The sequence below is a fragment of the Bos grunniens genome, chromosome 22 (assembly GCF_055505025.1).
Source record: "Bos grunniens cultivar Pamir isolate PY7600 chromosome 22, Bosgru_T2T1.0, whole genome shotgun sequence".
Taxonomy (NCBI): Eukaryota; Metazoa; Chordata; class Mammalia; order Artiodactyla; family Bovidae; genus Bos; species Bos grunniens.
The window spans coordinates 46,118,662-46,138,637 of NC_141186.1; the positions used below are offsets into that span (position 1 = coordinate 46,118,662).

General features: G+C 41.9%; 1 long non-coding RNA gene across 16 annotated transcripts in view; it reads right to left on the minus strand.

Moving 5' to 3' along the window:
- Nucleotides 1–15,675, minus strand: part of LOC147348371 (uncharacterized) — a 200,031-nt gene extending 184,356 nt beyond the window's left edge. For 2 of the 16 annotated variants that reach the window (XR_015151520.1, XR_015151512.1), the window contains exon 1: nucleotides 14,681–15,675. This is a non-coding gene — a long non-coding RNA (uncharacterized LOC147348371). Of the gene's footprint in view, nucleotides 1–12,746; nucleotides 12,830–14,680 lie in introns of all 16 variants that reach the window. The other 14 variants (XR_015151514.1, XR_015151508.1, XR_015151516.1 and 11 more) reach the window with 13 other exon arrangements.
- Between the last annotated feature and the right edge of the window lie 4,301 nt (nucleotides 15,676–19,976).

Consider the following 19,976-nt stretch of genomic DNA (forward strand, 5'->3'; position numbering starts at 1 on the left):
GGAGCTGGCACCAACGGCGCAGAATTTTTCTCTAACATCCAGTATACCTCTTGTTCAAAATAGTAATTGAAATATATGCTGTTTATTACACTTGCATATGTTTGTAATCAAGGTACAACTCCCGTGGATGAGAAGCAAAAAGCTATAATTTGCTGCTTAGCATCATAGCTGTCGTACATTCATTTAAATAGCTTTATTTATCTTCTTCTCCATAAAGAACCTTCCATATTGCAAATTTATTGAATGGTTAATGGCCTAAAAGTATGGGGTTCATTACAGAATGATGTATTTATTGCAGTGTTAATTAAATAAAAGCATTGTAATCTTTCCAAATTGAACAATTATGTTCATTTAAACATTTTAAACAGAAAAATCTTTTATATACTAATTGAGTTGCATAATGAAAAGCATGTGTAATGGAAATTTAAATCAAAACAAATACTGAAATAATTTGAACAATTTTTTTTTTTAACAATATAAAATGTCTACCTCTATCTTTATTAGAGATACTCTAACGGCCAGCTTGCTTTCAGAACTCGTGACCTCTGAGCAGAGTATATGGTTTCAGAGCCCATCGGCCACCCTCACGAGCTGGCCAACCCTTCGACATCAAAGTTCTGGTTGGCTACCAGCCGCAGCCCCTGACACTCTGGCTGTTAGCCTGGATCCTGACAGGCTGGCTTGAGGCCTGTAGGCTGAGCTGACAGCCTTTTCTGCAGAGTCTGATGAATGGTTTCTGGCAACGGATAGCTATGTTCTGACTGCCTACGAGAGCAGTACCCCATCTGAAAAATGTATACTGTCTCTTCGGCTTGCCTGGGGTCGAGGCTTCACAAGTGCCTGGGGCTGATGATTTTTTACACCCAAGAGGGGTCTTTATTTGGTCTTGAAATTCCCACCAACTCCCCATCTCTGTCAGGCTCTGCGAGGGTGGTGACAAAAATGGTGCCATCGTCAGCATTAAAGGGATTAGCTTGATTCGGGTGCTCCAGCAACGATTTTTCGCTGCCTATATTTTGTGGCTCTATCCCATGCTTCAGTTATTTAGGGCTAAGTCTTAAAGTAACATTGAGATGGTAGGAAGGGGTGTGGAGAGAGAAAAACAGGCACATTTTTCAACTAGATGCTCATTTCCTGGTTCCAGAGAAAGATTTATGTGGGATCCTTGGTTTGCCCACGTCTTATTCTCCCGTTTTGAAATGGCCTTTAGTTTAGCTAACTTCCACTAATGCAATGTCTTGGATACACGGCAAAATGCAGGAGGCTTGCCTTCCATTTTCTGACACCTAGAGTTGCCGGGATTATCGAGAGGCTTAAGAATAAATCACTGTACTAAAACCTTCAATTATTAAAAGGTAGAAACAGTAAGTTGCTTTGGAAGCAAATTCCTGCTTGCCTTATCCTTAGGATAAAGTTTAGAAACAGTAATATCTAATAATAATCCTCATACTGATGAAATACATTAATAAAAAAGGCTTATGGCAGCATAAATGAAAAAATATGTATACTCTGATTAGGCATGTGATTCAGGCATATTTACCATTTGTCTCATTCACAAAAACTTGCTCAGAGTGTCACTCAAGCTGAAAAGATTTAAGTGGATCCCAAAAGAATGGAAAAAATTCCTAAGGTCAGCTTACTACGGCCAAGGTTATAGTGGTGAGGTTGATTAAAAGTGTGTGATACTGGGAGATGCATCTCTGGCTGAGTCAAAAAGTATCTCAAGGTTGGAGCCTGTTCCTTAAGAAAATCTAGTCACTGGCCTTGACTTCAAAGACGGGAAGAAAGAGACCATTTAAAGAAGAATCGCCTAAGCACGTCCTCTCATGCTCCCCTCTCAAGCGAGGGTCAGCCAGGTTCAAACTTCTAGTGTCATCTTGGGGAGGGAGTGAGGTCTGTCTTGTTGACTGGTGGGAGTGCTGCCACTTAGAAAAAAGGTTTCTATCCTTTGACTAACTTCTTCATGTTTTTCACAGACCAACTGCTGATGCCTCGAGCTCACTTTGTACATAACTTCTTTTCATATATTTTGGTCAGATTCCTAAAAATCATTGAAAGAAACAGTTGGGCAGAAAGTGATACAGAACCAGCTCCCAGTTGAAGATGGTTTAGAGGAAAGGTCCTGAGATATTTAATCAGAGTCTGACCCATATTTTATCCCCAGTGGCATCCCCATTTCAGCTGTGAGATTATGCCTGAAATTTGCAGAGGAAGCTCTCAGGGGGCGTGAGGAGTAAAACTAGTGACAACAGCAGTGATAAAAGCAACAATCACAACCTACCTCAGGTCAGACAGCTAGTAAACGGCAGAACTGGGATTTGTGCTTTGCCAGTTTAGCTCCCAAATTCACACTCTGCACTATTCTATGCTAGTCCTATATCATGCTAGTTATTTGAACACCAACTCTGTCCTGAAGTTATTATTATTGATGATGCTGATGATGACAGGAACAGCTCCTTACGGACCTACAGTGTATCATACTTTACACATTCTGGCTCATATCTCGTGGTAGTCTCAAAACAGTTCAGGAAGGTTGATATTTGTGTTGCTTTTTAATGAATGGGCACACTTAGGCTTGAGGAAATTACTGGATTTATTCCCAGGTCATATAGCCAGTAAGCGGTAGGTTCAAGCTCGGGTCTGAGATTCATAATGTGTGTAATGTTCCCCTAACCATGCCTAATTCCTCTCCTTTCAAAGGGAGAATGGATGGATTTAGTAAAACTGAAACCCACCCACATTGGTAAAGATCATTGGTCACAGCTACATAGGAGTCGGTGATTTTCATCCAAACAGAATGGGTGTCTGAACTATTTGCATTCAGGATTTCCAGAGCAAGAGCAGTCCTCTATTGAAAGAATAACTGCAATATGACCATATGATTCTGAGAAACAATATAGACGCAGGTTCCTTATGACTGTAGTCATGCTTACTATGTACCTTCTAACTCTAGAATACAGTCAGAAACACCTACCTCTAAGGCTAAGGACATCCATTCACCCATTTGTTCAGTCACTCAGCACATTTTCCTGAGCTCTCACTAGGTGCTAGACACTACTCAGGGTGCTGTTGACACTATGGTGTCCAAAGCAGGACGAAAATGGCAACTGGCGTCTGAGGGCTCACACTCCAGTTGGGGACACAGACTCTAAATCAACCAAAACTACAGCAAAAGAATATTAGTAGCCTCCAGTGAAACCACTCAGGCACAAATACATTTCCACCTTGAGAACAGGAGTAGTGATCCCTGCTTAGGCTGAGTAATGTATCTAATCTGTGTGCCAGGCAGTGCACTCAGTGTTGGGGATAAAACAGACGAGATCCTTCATACCTGGACTCACACTTTGAGTGACAATAATAATACATGAGTAGTGTAGAAAATAATTATAGACTGTGATCAATCTATGGAATAGTAGCAAACATCTCCTCTAAAGGGCCAGGTAGTAAATATTTTCGACTTTGGAGGCCATATGATCTCTCTCCCATTGCAGAGTGAGAGCAACCACAGATGATGAGTAATCGGCATGGCTGTGTTCCAATAAAACTTTATTTACAAAAGCAGGTGGCCCACCAGACTTCACCCTTGGGCCATAATTTGTTGAGCCTGCTCTAGAAGATAGCAAGGTGGGCACCACTCAAGACAGTCTCCAGGGATGTGTTCTCTGTGAAAGCTGCCATTTAAATGGAGCACCGAGAGAGAAGCTGGTCATGAGACAAAACATTCGAGGTAGAGGAACAGCGAACCCAAAAGTGCTGAGGTGGGAAAGAGTAAAAGGTCTGGGGAGTGGCTGAAGGCTGAGTGGTAGGTTTGCCACAGGTGTGAGAGGAAGAGGGATGTGAAGTGACTGAAGACGCGTGCAAGGACCCAAGAACAGGGAGCTTTTACGCCCCCCATCAAAGGCAGAGACCTCTTATATGTCTATGTAGATTGGGAGATGGGGTATGAGCATCTCCTTCCAGAAAGGGGATCCCCCCAGAGCAGTCATTCTGTTTGTCTGAGGTTGGTGGGGCATCTCCTTTACTCTTTACAAAGGTGATGATGCAGAAGAGGATGCCCAGGGTCAACCACATGAAGCTGACTTCACCCACAAATCCTTGCAAAAACCCCAATCAGTGTTTTGGGCCGCTTTCCTTTCAATGACGGCTGTTACTTAGAGCCGGTAATTGTGCACAGCTATTATTACCCAGGATGGGGAAGCCTTAGCAGTTCACAAGTTCAGCTCAGATAAGCTGTTTAATAGTTGGTTGCTTAACCTTCCCTTATGAGTCAACACGATACCCTCCCCTCCCACCTTCCCTAGAGCCCAGGGCCTGACCTGCAATCCCCCGGCCTCTGGACGCTGATGTGGCCACTGGAGTTCCCTGCACTTCTGTGGTATATTTCCCATTGTAGCTGCTCACCAGGAGAGCTTCTGCAAGACCCCAGATGGTTTGGTCCTCCCCCTGCCACCCTCCCTTGAGCTTGCTTTTCTACAGGTAGCTTCCTGCTGTGGGGAGTGGTTTCTAATCATGGGATCACAGGGAGAGGTGTTTAGAGCAATACAGAAGGTCTCAAAGCCTCTGAGAACTTCCTTTATGCCCTGGATACCGCCAAGATTTTGCTTTCCTGCCTTTATGGAATTTCAGGGGACGATGAAGATGCTTTCAGCGAACCTTTTCCAGCCTCACGTGTCCCATGATCGTGACATCTGTCTTCTGTTGCCTGTGTATATTTTTTCTGGATTGGATAAAATTTTCAACGAAGATTTCTGCTTTTATTTCTGGAAATCTTGTGCGTCACTGTAAATCATATGTAATTATGTGTATAAGAACCAAAAAAGCAATATTTGCGTTGGAACTCTGAAGCTTTGATTTGGCTACTTTAACCAGTTATATCCAATTGAATGGAGTCATTTTCAATATTCCCCTAAAGGTAGTTAAGTAATAGTAATGGGGCTTTCCCAAAGGGATCTAGTGAGAGTCAGTTCATTAGCAAAACAAACTCATTATCTTTAGTGGATGGATTGGTCCATGATAGCATGATGCAAAAAACTTTCGTTTTTGATGAAATGGTTGAAGTAGTTGCTGTGTGTGTGTGTGTGTGGAGGGGGTGGATATTTTCATTTGAGTCATCTTTTAAACTGTTTGCAAGGAGATACCCCACACAACAGGCAGGCGATGTTGGGAGGCGACTAGATTCAGGCTGGCAGGAGGGCAAGTTTTCCCTAAAGACATAACCTACCACCAGTTTTTGCCACCGACGAGACTGGTTATCAGCTCCATGATGTTGTCTGCAGTGGTTGAAACTATCTCAGTGCATGTGGAATCAGAGCATGTACAGAACATTTCTTTCTGAAGCCTCTCAGTTAGAAGTATTGGTTGCTAGCAATGTAAACTGGTTTTGGCTAACTGAAACCTTGGGGCATTTATTCAGAGGCTACTGGGGACTCACAGAGAGAAGACTGGGAAGCTGTCAAGGTGGACAGGCACCAAGGGCTGGTGGGAGGGTCAGGAAGATGGGAGCAGGAAGGGAACTGAAGCCACAGTCAGGTCAGCCTGGTCAAACAGGGTTGCTAGTCTGAGGCCTGACCCCTGAGAACAAGGTTCAAGGTCCAAGAAAAGAGCCTGGCCCTGTCTATGCTGGATCTGGGAAAGGTGGGTCTGGCTCTGGCACCTTAGACTTCCACAAAGGAAGGTGGTGATGGAATTTCACTTAATTGAAGGCACCATAATGTGCCCATAGGAAGTAGTGACTTCTTGGTAGAATACTAGTTTTATTTTCTTGGACTCCAAAATCACTGCAGACAGTGACTGCAGCCATAAAATGAAAAGATGCTTGCTCCTTGGAAGGAAAGCTATGACAAACCTAGACAGTGTATTAAAAAGCAAAGACGTCACTTTGCCAATAAAGACATCTAGTCAAAGCTATGGTTTTTCCAGTAGTAAGGTACGGAAGTGCATGTGAGAGCTGGACCATAAAGAAGGCTAGACACCAAAGAATTGATGCTTTCACAATGTGGTGCTGGAGAAGACTCTTGAGAGTCCCTTGGACTGCAAGGAGATCAAACCCGTCAATCCTAAAGGAAATCAATCCTGACTATTCACTGGAAGGACTGATGCTGAAGCTGAAGCTCCACTACTTTGGCCACCTGATGTGAAGAGCTGACTCACTGGAAAAGACCCTGATGCTGGCAAAGATTGAAAGCAAAAGAAGAGGGCGGCAGAGGATGAGATGGTTAGATAGCATCACTGACTCAACTGACATGAATTTGAGCAAACTCTGGGAGATAACAGAGGGCAGAGGAGCCTGGCGTGTTGCAGTCCATGGGGTTGCAGAGAGTCAGACAGGACTTAGCAACTAAACAACAACAACAGGATATCAGAGTAATTTGTAAATTAGAAAGAACATAGACGGTGAGCAAGCAGGGAAACGAAGAGTAAGAAGGGAGAGAGTGCAGAGGGTGGCTTTGGCACTCTCCTTTTGTTAAGAGAAAAAGTAATAGGTAGGCGCTACTGACTGAAAATCTCCCATCTCTACCAGGACCAGATTCCAAATTCCGAGTTTCTTATTTCCTTTGTCACTCAAGGGTTTTCCCTTCTGCCTTGTGATACTGGCAGTTGGAATTAGGGGATTAAAAGGAGAGGCTGGGGGACACAGACAGGAATAGTTTGGTCACATTAAATCCTTGAAAGATAAATGCATTTCATGCTAATATAGCTAGTATTTTCACACATATATTTTTTCTCACAGCTCTCTGGTTCATACACATTAATGAAATCACTTATTCTTTACTTTTATTTTCTATGGAAGATGTACTGAACTCCGACTTTGTAAAAGGCGATTTTCTGATGTTCTTGAAAATGGGGTCACTAGGGATCCATGAGTCATGTCCTAAGTAGGATGTCAGATCTCCAGTCACTGTGATAATAAAAAGCAAAGTAGAAGACACAGCAGAAGTCATAAGAGGAAGGAGAGATCATGCTGGTTGTAGAGAAGCAGGAGAGGTTCCCCAGGAGAGGTAGCGTTGGAACCAGGCTTTGGAGGATATATAAACATACCCTTAAAGCTAAGGTGTCCAGACATAATACTGACGCTACCACAATAGAGAGGTAAATATGGGCAGGCCTGTGTGCCTGTGCATTTGGAGAGTGACAGTTAAAATTTTAAACTGGTACAGCAAGGCACTTTGAGTACTGACCAATTAGAACCTCCACTGGCCAGCCAAGAACCCCAATCTGTAAGAGTAACCAACAGCCTTGCCTATGAGCGTATCAATGGGATCCCCCTTGTGCATGATCAGTGTAGTCAAATGGAACCAAACCCACCCAGATCAATTCTGGGTACCATTTCCTTCAGCTGGGTTATTCCTTGAATGGTCATGCATTGGGAAAAAGGAATCTGGTGTTTCCTTTCTCTGTTCTAGTTCCCTAGTGTATCTCCTAGTACAAGCATCTGCCTATTTAAAAATACAGCAATTCTGCTATTGAAGTATCTATATTGTTTGAACAACATGGCCCTTAAATCCAAGCCAAGCACTTTCTGGGGTGCTCCACTGAAGGAATGGACACTTCTTTCCTTACTGGTGGGCAGGCTGGTGCGCTTCCCTCACTGACAGAGGGACAGTCTGCGTGTGTCAGCTTCACGGATGCAAAGGGCAAGGTCAAGTCTGGTCATGTCCGGCCTTGCTGACTTTAGAACTAAGCCCCCTGACGCAAGCCTTACCGTATAAAGTCATATCCAGGCACGCGGGTAGACATAGAACAGGACCTGAGTATGAAAGAAATGCAAAACAGCAAAATGGCTGTCTGGGAGGCCTTACAAATAGCTGTGAAAAGAAGAGAAGCGAAAAGCAAAGGACAAAAGGAAAGATATAAGCATCTGAATGCAGAGTTCCAAAGAATAGCAAGAAGAGATAAGAAAGCCTTCCTCAGCGATCAATGCAAAGAAATAGAGGAAAACAACAGAATGGGAAAGACTAGAGATCTCTTCAAGAAAATTAGAGATACCAAGGGAACATTTCATGCAAAGATGGGCTCGATAAAGGACAGAAATGGCATGGACCTAACAGAAACAGAAGATATTAAGAAGAGGTGGCAAGAATACACAGAAGAACTGTACAAAAAAGATCTTCACGGCCCAGATAATCACAATGGTGTGATCACTCACCTAGAGCCAGACATTCTGGAATGTGAAGTCAAGTGGGCCTTAGAAAGCATCACTACGAACAAAGCTAGTGGAGGTGATGGAATTCCAGTTGAGCTATTCCAAATCCTGAAAGATGATGCTGTGAAAGTGCTGCACTCAATATGCCAGCAAATGTGGAAAACTCAGCAGTGGCCACAGGACTGGAAAAGGTCAGTTTTCATTCCAATCCCAAAGAAAGGCAATGCCAAAGAATGCTCAAACTACCACACAATTGCACTCATTTCACACACTAGTAAAGTAATGCTCAAAATTCTCCAAGCCAGGCTTCAGCAATATGTGAACCGTGAACTTCCTGATGTTCAAGCTGGTTTTAGAAAAGGCAGAGGAACCAGAGATCAAATTGCCAACATCTGCTGGATCATGGAAAAAGCAAGAGAGTTCCAGAAAAACATCTATTTCTGCTTTATTGACTATGCCAAAGCCTTTGACTGTGTGGATCACAATAAACTGTGGAAAATTCTGAAAGAGATGGGAATACCAGACGACCTGATCTGCCTCTTGAGAAACCTGTATGCAGGTCAGGAAGCAACAGTTAGAACTGGACATGGAACAACAGATTGGTTCCAAATAGGAAAAGGAGTACGTCAAGGCTGTATATTGTCACCGTGTTTATTTAACTTCTATGCAGAATACATCATGAGAAACGCTGGGCTGGAAGAAGCACAAGCTGGAATCAAGATTGCCAGGAGAAATATCAATAACCTCAAATATGCAGATGATACCACCCTTATGGCAGAAAGTGAAGAGGAACTACAAGCCTCTTGATGAAAATGAAAGAGGAGAGTGAAAAAGTTGGCTTAAAGCTCAACATTCAGAAAACGAAGATCAAGGCATCCGGTCCCATCACTTCATGGGAAATAGATGGGGAAACAGTGGAAACAGTGTCAGACTTTATTTTTGGGGGGTCCAAAATCACTGCAGATGGTGACTGCAGCCATGAAATTAAAAGACGCTTACTCCTTGGAAGAAAAGTTATGACCAACCTAGATAGCATATTCAAAAGCAGAGACATTACTTTGCCAACAAAGGTTCGTCTAGTCAAGGCTATGGTTTTTCCTGTGGTCATGTATGGATGTGAGAGTCGGACTGTGAAGAAAGCTGAGCACCGAAGAATTGATGCTTTTGAAGTGTGGTGTTGGAGAAGACTCTTGAGAGTCCCTTGGACTGCAAGGAGATCCAACCAGTCCACCCTAAAGGAGATCAGCCCTGGGATTTCTTTGGAAGGAATGATGCTAAAGCTGAAACTCCAGTACTTTGGCCACCTCATGCGAAGAGTTGACTCATTGGAAAAGACTCTGATGCTGGGAAGGATTGGGGGCAGAAGGAGAAGGAAAGACAGAGGATGAAATGGCTGGATGGCATCACCAACTTGATGGACGTGAGTCTGAGTGAACTCTGGGAGTTGGTGATGGACAGGGCGGCCTGGTGTGCTGCAGTTCATGGGGTCGCAAAGAGTCAGACATGACTGAGCGACTGAACTGAACTTAGTATGTAAAAAGGAACAGTCTCCAACTTATGCCCCCCATTCGGTTGTGAGCCATTCTGGACACTCTGGCTGCAGCTGAGTGGAATCACATGGCATCCCCGCTTTGTCTTCTCATTCCTCACAGTCTGGAATCACCCTTTGGCTTCTACCAAACCCTCCTCTTCAGTGATCCCAATACACCCTGCCATGTTGGTGGCGGACAAAGATGAGAAGCTGACCTTCTGTGGCTTTTCTTCAGGGCTGAGTCCATGGCAGTCTCTGGCTCTCCTCCCTTCTCCACCTTCTGGCTGCCTTCTCAAACTCCAAGTCCTATCAACTGAATGGGTGTTCCCTATTGTCTTGACTGCATATTTGCATCAGTAAGTGAAATTTAAAAATTGGTCAAGATTCTTAAGATATATAGGTATGTTTGTTTGTTTGTGTGTGCATTTCTTTTCTCATTGCTCAGTGGAGTCAAGTGGTAAGAGCTTGGACTCAGAGCTGGGATTTGAGTACTGGTTCCATACCTTATTGGCTGGCACCACAAGCGAACTAAAAAATACAAGCCCCCCCCGCCCCCGCCCAAAAAAAAACCCAAAAGCAAACCTGTGTCGGGTTCCTCAGTGACAAGTGTAGAATTATAGCATCTACATAAAAGGACTGTTTTGCAGATGTAATAAATCACTATTTGTGAAGTGCCTGGTACAAAATCAATGCTAATAGGTCTTGCTTTATTATTTAAGTCATGGTGGGGTTCACTGCCAATGATTAGGAAACAGGGGCATCACTGGTGCCAGAGGTTTGGGACAGCATGTTTCTGGTAATGTTGTGATACTGGAAAATTCATCCCAAAGAAGTCCCAGTGAATAGTCTCATGGAGACCTTGTGATGAATGGAGGTTAAGTGCCAGCACTCTCCACCCACCAGATTTTGTGGAGATATGGAGTGGGAACCTAGACAGCTCTGGCCATTTTTCCTGGAAAAATGTACTTCACACTCTGCCAATCAGCCTACCAGGCAAGACATAGTGTGACCTCAACTATGGTCTCACCTGGGAAGGTGTTTCTAGAGATCCAGAATCAGGGTGGAGGAAGCAAAGAAAGTATTGATAAAACCTTCTGTCTCAGTTGGCAACAGTCAGACCTGGGTTTTCAGTCCTGCCCAGAGACCCTGGCTTGAAGTGAGCATGACCTGGACAGAGAGAGCGTATCCTTTGAGAACTGTTATTTAGATAAAGCGAGAGACAGTAATGAACGGGCCAAGCACAGAGCTGGGGAAAGTAGCCTGACTCCACCGCCCGGTACGGCATCTGGAAACGGGCGGTAGGCAGTCTGGGAATTCACTGACACTGGAAGCAACTTATTTGCATGTTTGGGTCGTACCTCTCAAAAATGGTTAAAATCTATTGTTGAGGAAAACTGCAAATTTAAGGCAGGGCTCTCTTTTAAGGCTTAATTTTTTAATCTGTAGAGATTAGAATTTATTTTTAAATTATAAAATAACTTTGGAATATTGTCACCCAGCAGTGAAATTTTAAATTTTGCACAGAAAATGTAAAAGACCCTTAATAGCCAAAGTAATCTTGAGAAAGAAAAATGGAACTGGAGGAATCAGGCTCCCTGACTTCAGACTACACGAAAAGTTACAATTATCAAAACAGTACAGGACTGGCACAAAAATAGAAATGTAGATCAATGCAACAGTATAGGAAGCTCAGAAATAAACTCACACATATGGTCAATTAATCTGACAAAGGAGGCAAGAATATACAATGGACAAAAGTCTATTGAGTATGTGGCACTGGGAAAATGAACATGTAAAAGTGAAAGTAGAACATTCTCTAATATCTCACACACACACACACACACACACACACACACAACAGCAAAGGAAACCATACATAAAAACACAACCTATAGAATGGGAGAAAATATTGGAAATGAAGAAACTGACAAGGGGTTAATCTCCAAAATATACAATCAGCTCATATAACTCAACATAAAAAACCAAACAACCCAATCAAAAACATGGGGAGAAGATCTGAAAAGACTTACTCCAAAGACATACAGGCAGCCAAAAAAATTCACCACATCGCTAATTATTAGAGAAATGCAAATCAAACCTACAATGAAGTACCATCTCACACCAGTCAGAATGGCCAACATCAAAAAGTCTACAAACAATAAATGCTTGAGAGGGTGTGGGAAAAAAGGAGCCCTCCTACACTACTGTTGGGAATATAATTTGACATAGCCACTATGGAGAACAGTATGGGAGTTCCTTTGAAAATTAAAAATAGAGCTACTGAATGATGCAGCAATTCCACCTCTGGGAATATTCCAGAGAAAACCATAATTTGAAAAGATACACACACCCCAGTGTCTCTGTAGCATTATTTATGATAGTCAAGACATGTACCCCAAAGTTCATAGCAGCACTATTTACAATGGCCAAGACATGAAGGCAACCTAGGAGTGGCTATCAAAAGATAAATGGATAAACAAGGTGTGGTTTGGGTATACACACACACACACACACACACACACACACAATGGAGTATTACTCAGCCATAAAAAAGAATGAAATAATGCCATTTGCAGCAACATGAATGGATCTAGAGATAATCATACTAAATGAAGTAAGTTAGAGAGAGGAAGACACATATATGATGCTATTTATATGTAGAATCTAAAAAATGATACAAATGAGCTTATATACAAAACAGAAATAGACTCACAGACAGAAAAAAACCTTATGGTTACCAAAGGGGTGGAAGGGAGAGGGATGTATTAGGAGTCTTGCATTAAAATAGACAAACTATTATATATAAAATACAAAACCAACAAGGACCTACTGATAACACAGGAACTATACTCAATATCTTGTAATAAACTCTAATGGAAGAGAATGTAAAAACATATATATAAATATAGTCTTATATATATATATATACACACACATAGCTGAATCACTTTGCTATATATCTGAAACACGACATTGTATCTCAACCATATTTCAACAAAAACTAAAAACAAACCCCAAACTCCACCAAGCCCCAATTTTTTTGCTAAAAATACAAGAAAAAAAGGTACATACTTTAGGAATTAAATAGTGTCATCTCAATATTGTTCAGGCTATCATACACCAGTCTTCAATCATATACCAGATAGTGTGTTCTTCTGGCATAGAAGAAAAATGTGTCAGTTCCTATGTTGCAATTTCTTCTGGAATTCAGCTTTAAAAGACAAGCATTTATCTTATTGGACTATTAACACCATTTATCTCCAATTTATGAAATGTTTTCCTTTATCTAACTCCCTTCAACAGTCATAGCTTTCACCCCACAAAAGCACACATATCACAAGCTGAGCTGCTAAATACAGTGAGACAAAAAATGTCTGGGAGTTACAGGGTATTTTATCGGAACACTTCCCCATTGCCTCTTGAGCATTTCTTACTATCTGGTTATTATATTTAGTGGTCATCTAAAATGACAGATCACTAGAATTGAAGTAATTGCCTACACAGAAAAAAATCAGAAATCATTAGGAGGTTTCAAATTTCATTTGTATCCATGTAATTGAGTGAAGTCATACGAAAACAGAGACTAATTGTATGTCCTCTGCCCCTCAGTGTGAACACAGCTCTGGTTTCCAAATAGAAAAGTCCTGCTTCAGAAACAAGTCAATGGTTTGATAAATACTTGATTCAGAAGCTCAGCTTGAACCTCAAAGGGACTGAGTGTACTGAACAATTCTGATGTATTCAGCATGTCTCCAGGTCACCCCAGGGACAAGCTGTGTCCCTCGCAGGGAGGCTGACCATCAGGCTTCCAAGTTCAGCTCTCATCTCTCTCTGTGAGCAATCTGGCTTGCCTGTGTTTGCCACAAAGTATTATTCCCTTTCTCAAATGCAAATTCACACTGTTTCGAATCCAGGTGAATACTCAGCACACCGAATCACTGATTCCAAGGCCAGGCACAGAGTAGCAACCTACCAAGTGATGACATTTTTTAGATGTATTGGGTCCTGAAAAGGTGTTTGAAACAAGAATCAAATTAAAAAATGAGTGGTTACATATGTGTAACCGACTCTGTTGCAAGCCATTAAAATGGAATGTGTTGAGGATGCCATTTCCCTCAATTCCAGAGACCCTTTCTCTGCGAGCTTGAATGGAGGCTGGGCATTTTCCTGACTGTTCAGGGAGGTTACTGCCCGCTCTGTTTGAACTGGGGGCAGGACTCACCTTGGGATCCCAGTCCAGGGTTCCCATTTGTGAGAAACATGATCGCAGGGGTAATGATTTGACTGCTGAAATATTGCTTTTCAAACACAAGACCTGCCCCCTCTTAAAAAAAAAAAAAAAACTATATCTATTGTATCTGAACCAGCAGTAGTCCTAACAGCCATCTCTCTTCTCAGGGAGAAACGAGCTCTCAGCTTTTCTCAGGCTTGAGCATTCTCCCACCTGTCCTCAATTTAATGCACAGATGAAAGCACATAAATCTTTGTGACATTTTGGCATAAAGCACCTACTTCAGATGACTCCTTTAGGAAACTCTGAACCCAGGTGTTTGGTTTTTGCATAAACTTTGCAAAATGAGAATTGTAACGCGACTGTGTGTACACACACACATACACGCACACCTCCCCCCGAAAGGTGGCTGCATATGAAATGTGGAGGTGAGTGGGGGTAGGAGAATAACATGTGTGCAAACCTAATATATCTTTTCCTCACCTTACGTTGGGCCCAGACAGTTAAATTATAATTACAGCCCCATCTGGAGGGGGAGCAAGTACAGTACGCCAGAGCGCCAAACCTTTCAGCCATGGGTACTTTGTCAGCTAAAATAAACACACGTCCTGTGTTCAGCCTGGGGTCAAACTCAACAAAAGCTCTGAAAGATGGGACACTCATCAAGAACCAAGCTGTGAAACGGTCAGGGCGACAGCAACAGCAGGAAGAAGGAATGAAATGGTTGGTTACTTCCCTCCGGCCAGAGGGCTCAAGAAGGCTGCTCAGGGCTTACCTTCAAGGGATACAAATCCTCAGCAAGACTTGCGGTGGGCTGGTGCCGCTGCCGAGTGTGGCGGGAGAGTGGGAAGCAGCCCTCCTCTGGCCAGAGAAACTGGTCCCAAGGAAGGCAACGATGCAGGCCGGGCCTTGCCCATCCGTGGAGTGCTTCAGGGCAGCGAATCATCTCTCTGGTTGCAAGGTGGTGAAGCTGTACAAGTAGAAACACTTGGTGCCTGTGTTCCCTGACCAATGAAAGAAGCTCGTCTTGTTGGCTAAGAGAACGCAGGTGATGCAGGAGGCGGACAGAGAGTGAGGGTCCTGAGTGCATTTGAGGCCCTGGTTGCTTTCATTCTTGACGCCGATTCATGCTATCTTTTCCAGTTTGTTCCACACACAAGTAGTTTCTCTCCTTTTTGCCTAATCTAGCTTTGAGATTCTGTCACTTGCTATCAAAAGGGTTCCATCTGACATATCAATTGTAAAATGAAATTTATAAATGGTTTACTTTGATTGAGTGGTATCAATGCTATTAATAATTGATAACATTTATTTAGGACTATGTGCCATGCCCTGTCCTAAGAATGTTCTGTATATATTTTCTTCCATTTAATCCTCACAACCCCATGAGGCAGGAGCAGTTCTTGTTTCCCTTTTAACAGATAAGAAAATTGAGGCACAGAAAGGTATAGAGACTTTACCAATATCTCTCAGCTAAACCCAGAGCCCAGCGTTTTTATGACCCTTAATTTTCCAGTATAGGTTCTGATAACTGTTCTTGAGTGAGAAAGTAGAGTTAAAGCCAACGTGTTTAGAGTTTATGCCCAAGTCTATAAACAATTGTATTCATACCCCTGCGAAGAAGACAATTGTAGGTAAAGCCCAGATGGCTGTTTCTGACTTGGTTTCTGATCTGATGGGTGTGAATGAGAGAGCATGCCTTTCTCACAAGTTTACAGGTGATGCTCATGTTTAGGTCTCAGTGCCTTTACCGTTGCCATCAACTTGTTTGTAAGCACCTATGAGGCAATTCAATAAACTAAATCAGCCCAAACTGATGACTTAGCCACAATGCTAATAGATTAGCTTGACTGGTCTGTGTTCCAAAATGGCCAAATCAAAGTCAACACAATTTAGAGGCTCTGAAATTAATAAAATGGCACACAGAAATATCATAACTTTTCCAGGCAAGGAAATAGCAAACTACAATCTTTTTAAAAATAGTATATTATATAAAAATAACTTGAGGTGATGTGTTACTCGTTGTCTAAAACCATCACAGCTCTTTATCACTAGGATTTGTTGCCTAATGGGACAAGTATGCCTCGATGAAAGTGTATGCTTGCTTTTACCTTAAACTTATCACGAGGATACAACGAGGGGGTACTTCCCTCGTGGTCCAGTGGTTAAGAGTCTGCATTCTAATGCAGGGGACACGGGTTCAAACCCTGGTCCCAGAAGATTCCACACGTCTCAGGGCAACGAAGCTCGTGTGCCACGACTGCTGAGCCCACGTGCTGCAACCACGAAAGCCTGCGTGCTCAGAGCCCCTGCTCCCCAACAAGAGAGGCCGCTGCAATGAGACACCCGCGCACTGCAGCTGGAGAGTAGCCCCCGCCTGCCACAGCTAGAGAAAGCCCGCATGCAACAACAACATCCCAGCACAGCCAAAAAAAGGATACGACTGGGAATGACCTCACTCTTATCATTTATGTTAGCAGAGATCTGTCACGCAAGTAAGTTCTGAGCTGGGCTGATGTCATTGTACTCTCTTAATTTTAATTCTTTTCTTTTTTTTTTTAAAAAAATGTCTGCCACAGCTCACCATCACCCGGGCCGCCATTCGGCGCCAGCCATCTTGAACCCACAGCTCTCTGTCAATTCTTTTCTTTAAATAGACCAAAAGATAGGTTTGTTCTACAAAGAGGAATTACGGTTAATTTTGTTCTAGGGTCACAAATATATTCTTTGGTGGAACTGGGTAAATTGTAGACACCTTCTTTTTATATGCAAGATTTCAGTTTAAAAAACTGATATATTTCTTAGAGTCATTATATGTACTTACAAATTAGTCTAACTGAACAAAATAGATAGGAACCCATGAAATTTCTTAGAAAATTTTTGCTTTTTTAAAGAAATAATAATCATTTTTTCTTTATGAGAAAGACTGGCTGAAAGTTTTCTTTTCTCGTCGTGGCTTTGTAGTGTTTTGGTGTCACGGTTATGTTGACCTCACAGAATGCATTTAAAATTTTCCCCTTTCTTTAAACTCTGAAAGAGTTTAGGTAAGATTGCTATTATTTCTTCTTAAATGTTTAGAAGACTTCACCAATGAAAGCATTTGTGATTGGGGTTTACTTTGTGTGTGGGTGTGGGGGAAGGTATTTAGTTTGAAAATGAAAAGATTTCATTTTAAACAACTTATTTTTTCTTGTTAGGTTTTTTTTTTTTTTGCTTCTAATTATAGCTTTATTCAATAGTCGATTCAAAAAGTTATTCTACACATCATTGAACTCATTCTTGCGTCTTTACAGACTGGTTTTTTTTTCTTGTGTTAGTTTTAATAAGTTGTGTTTTATAGAGGATGTACCCATTTCATCTAAGTTGTTTAATTAATTGCATAAAGATGTGTGGATCAAAACAAACTGGAAAATTCTTAAAGAGATGGAAATAACAGACCACTTGACCTACCTCCTCAGAAATCCATATGCAGGTCAAGAAGCAACAGTTTGAACTGGACACAGAACAACAGACTGGTTCCAAATCGGGAAAGGAGGATGTCAAGGCTGTATATTGTCACCCTGCTTATTTGACTTATATGCAGAGTACATCATGAGAAACGCTGGACTGGATGAAGCACAAGCTGGAATCAAGATGGCTGGGAGAAATATCAATATCCTCAGATATGCAGATGACACCACCCTTATGGCAGAAAGTGAAGAGGAACTAAAGAGCCTCTTGATGAAAATGAAAGTGGAGAGTGAAAAAGTTGGCTTAAAGCTCAACATTCAGAAAACGAAGATCATGGCATCCGGTCCCATCACTTCATGGCAAATAGATGAGGAAACAATGGAAACAGTGAGAGTATTCTTTTGAGCTCCCAAATCACTGCAGATGGTGACAGCAGCCATGAAATTAAAAGATGCTTGTTCCTTGGAAGAAAAGCTATGACCAACCTAGACAGCATATTGAAAAGCATATATGTATTTATATGTATAAATACATATAAAAGAAAAGAATATATGTATTCTCATATATGTATTTAAAGCTACCAATTTGCCTCTAAATACTGCTCGAGCTGCATCCCACACATTTTGATACGTCATATCTCATTTTTGTACAGTTCAAAAAATTTCATCTTTTCCATTTAGTTATTTCAACTCATAGATTATATAGGTTATTTAATTTCTAAGCATTTCAAATTATTTTCTAGTTATTTTTCTATTATTGATTTCTACTTTGATTCTACTGAGTTGAAAAACATATATACTCCTTTAAAATTCATTGAGATTTGCTGATTGGTCTAAGCATATGGTCTATTTTGGCAAATGTTTGACATACACTTTTTTTAAAAATTTTTGGCTGTGCTGGGTCTTCACTGCTGTGTGCAGGCTTTTTCTAGATGTGGAGGGCAGGGGCTACTCTCCAGCTACAGCGCACGGCCTCTCATTGTAGTGGCTTCTCTGGTCACAGAGAACAGGCTCTAGGCTGCACGGGCCTCGGTAGTTGCTGCACGTGGGCTCAACAGTTGCTGCTCCCGGGCTCTAGAACGCAGGCTCAGGAGTTGTGGCACATGGGCCTAGCTGCCCCACAGCAGGTGCGATCTTCCCAGACCAGAGATTCAACTGGTGTCCCCTGCACTGCAAGGCAGATAACCAATCACTGGGCCACTAGGGAAGCCCCACAGATACTTTTACAACATTTTTATTCAGTGATTATGGAATGTAGAAATCTAGATATGTTCAAGCAGTCATGTTAGTAAGAAATTACTTTTTCAGAGAAAAAAAAAATGAAGTACTTTTCAAAGTTTAAAGGGTAAGAGTACCACATTTAACTAAGTGCTTTCTTCTGGAATTTTGACTTTTAACTCCTCAGTAACAATTTGTCTCGCCTCCATATGACTATTCAGCATCTCTATTTGGATGTGTAAGGAGTATTTCAAATTCATATGCCCCAAAAGGAACTCCTGGTTTCCCCTTCAATCTGCTCCTTTTCCCATCCTTTCATCTCAGTAAGTGCACCTCAGTGGTCATGTTGAAAATATTAGAAGTTGTCTCCAATTTCTCTTTTCCTCATATTTATATCTTTTCCACCTGAAAAGTTCTATTCCCACTATCTTAAAATATGTCCTAATCTGACTGCTTCTCACATCCCTTCTACTACTTCTCTGACCTAAGAGCCTGTCACTTCTTTCAAGGGCACTATTTAGTCACTTCTTAATGGATCTGTCTGCTTTTCCCTTTATTCCTTCTCTCCCTCCTCCATCTCTAGACTCTGCCTTCTACTGCAACAGGGCACACAGATTTTGCTCCTCTCATAACAGAGTCATTAAAAAAATCAGATCAAATCATTACCTCATTAAGAAACAAAATAACTCAAAGGCTATCTCTCACACTTGGAATATATTATAAAATTCTCAGTATGATCTCAGAGGCCCTTGGTGATCTGGCCCTTCCCCCCTCATGAATCTCCGTGTTCATACTTGTCCCCTTGCCCACTGCTCCAGCCACAGTGGCCCTCACTATGTTTGGAAAGTGTCTAGTTCATTCTTGTCTCTGGGTCCTGGAACTTGCTGATCCCTCTGCCTAGAAAGCCCCTCTTCCAGATCCTTACACAACCCACTCTTTCATTTCATCTCAATTCACATGTCATCTCCTCAGAGAGGCGGTTGTGACCATCCCATTTAATATCCCATCTTACCTCCACTGTGCTATCCCTTGTCAACTTATCTTGAGTAAAATGTCTTCACAGCACTCGCCAATATCTCATACTACTTATAAATTCATTAACTGTGTTTAATCTGTCTTCTGCACTGGAATATGGGTTCCATACGCACTTGGTACGGTTCATTGCTGAATTCCAACCAGGTAAACCAGGGCCTGGAACACAGAAAACACTCAATAAATATTTCTTAGTTGAATGGATGTATAGATTGATGCAGAGTGGATGAATGTTTAACTGAACAAAAACAATTGTTTTACATCCATTTATATGAACCAAGTAAGTTCATTCTTTCTAGGCAGTACTATGCTTTTACTTTTAATTAGAAGGTTGGTTTACACATTATGAAAGGTTGCTGCTGCTACTGCTGC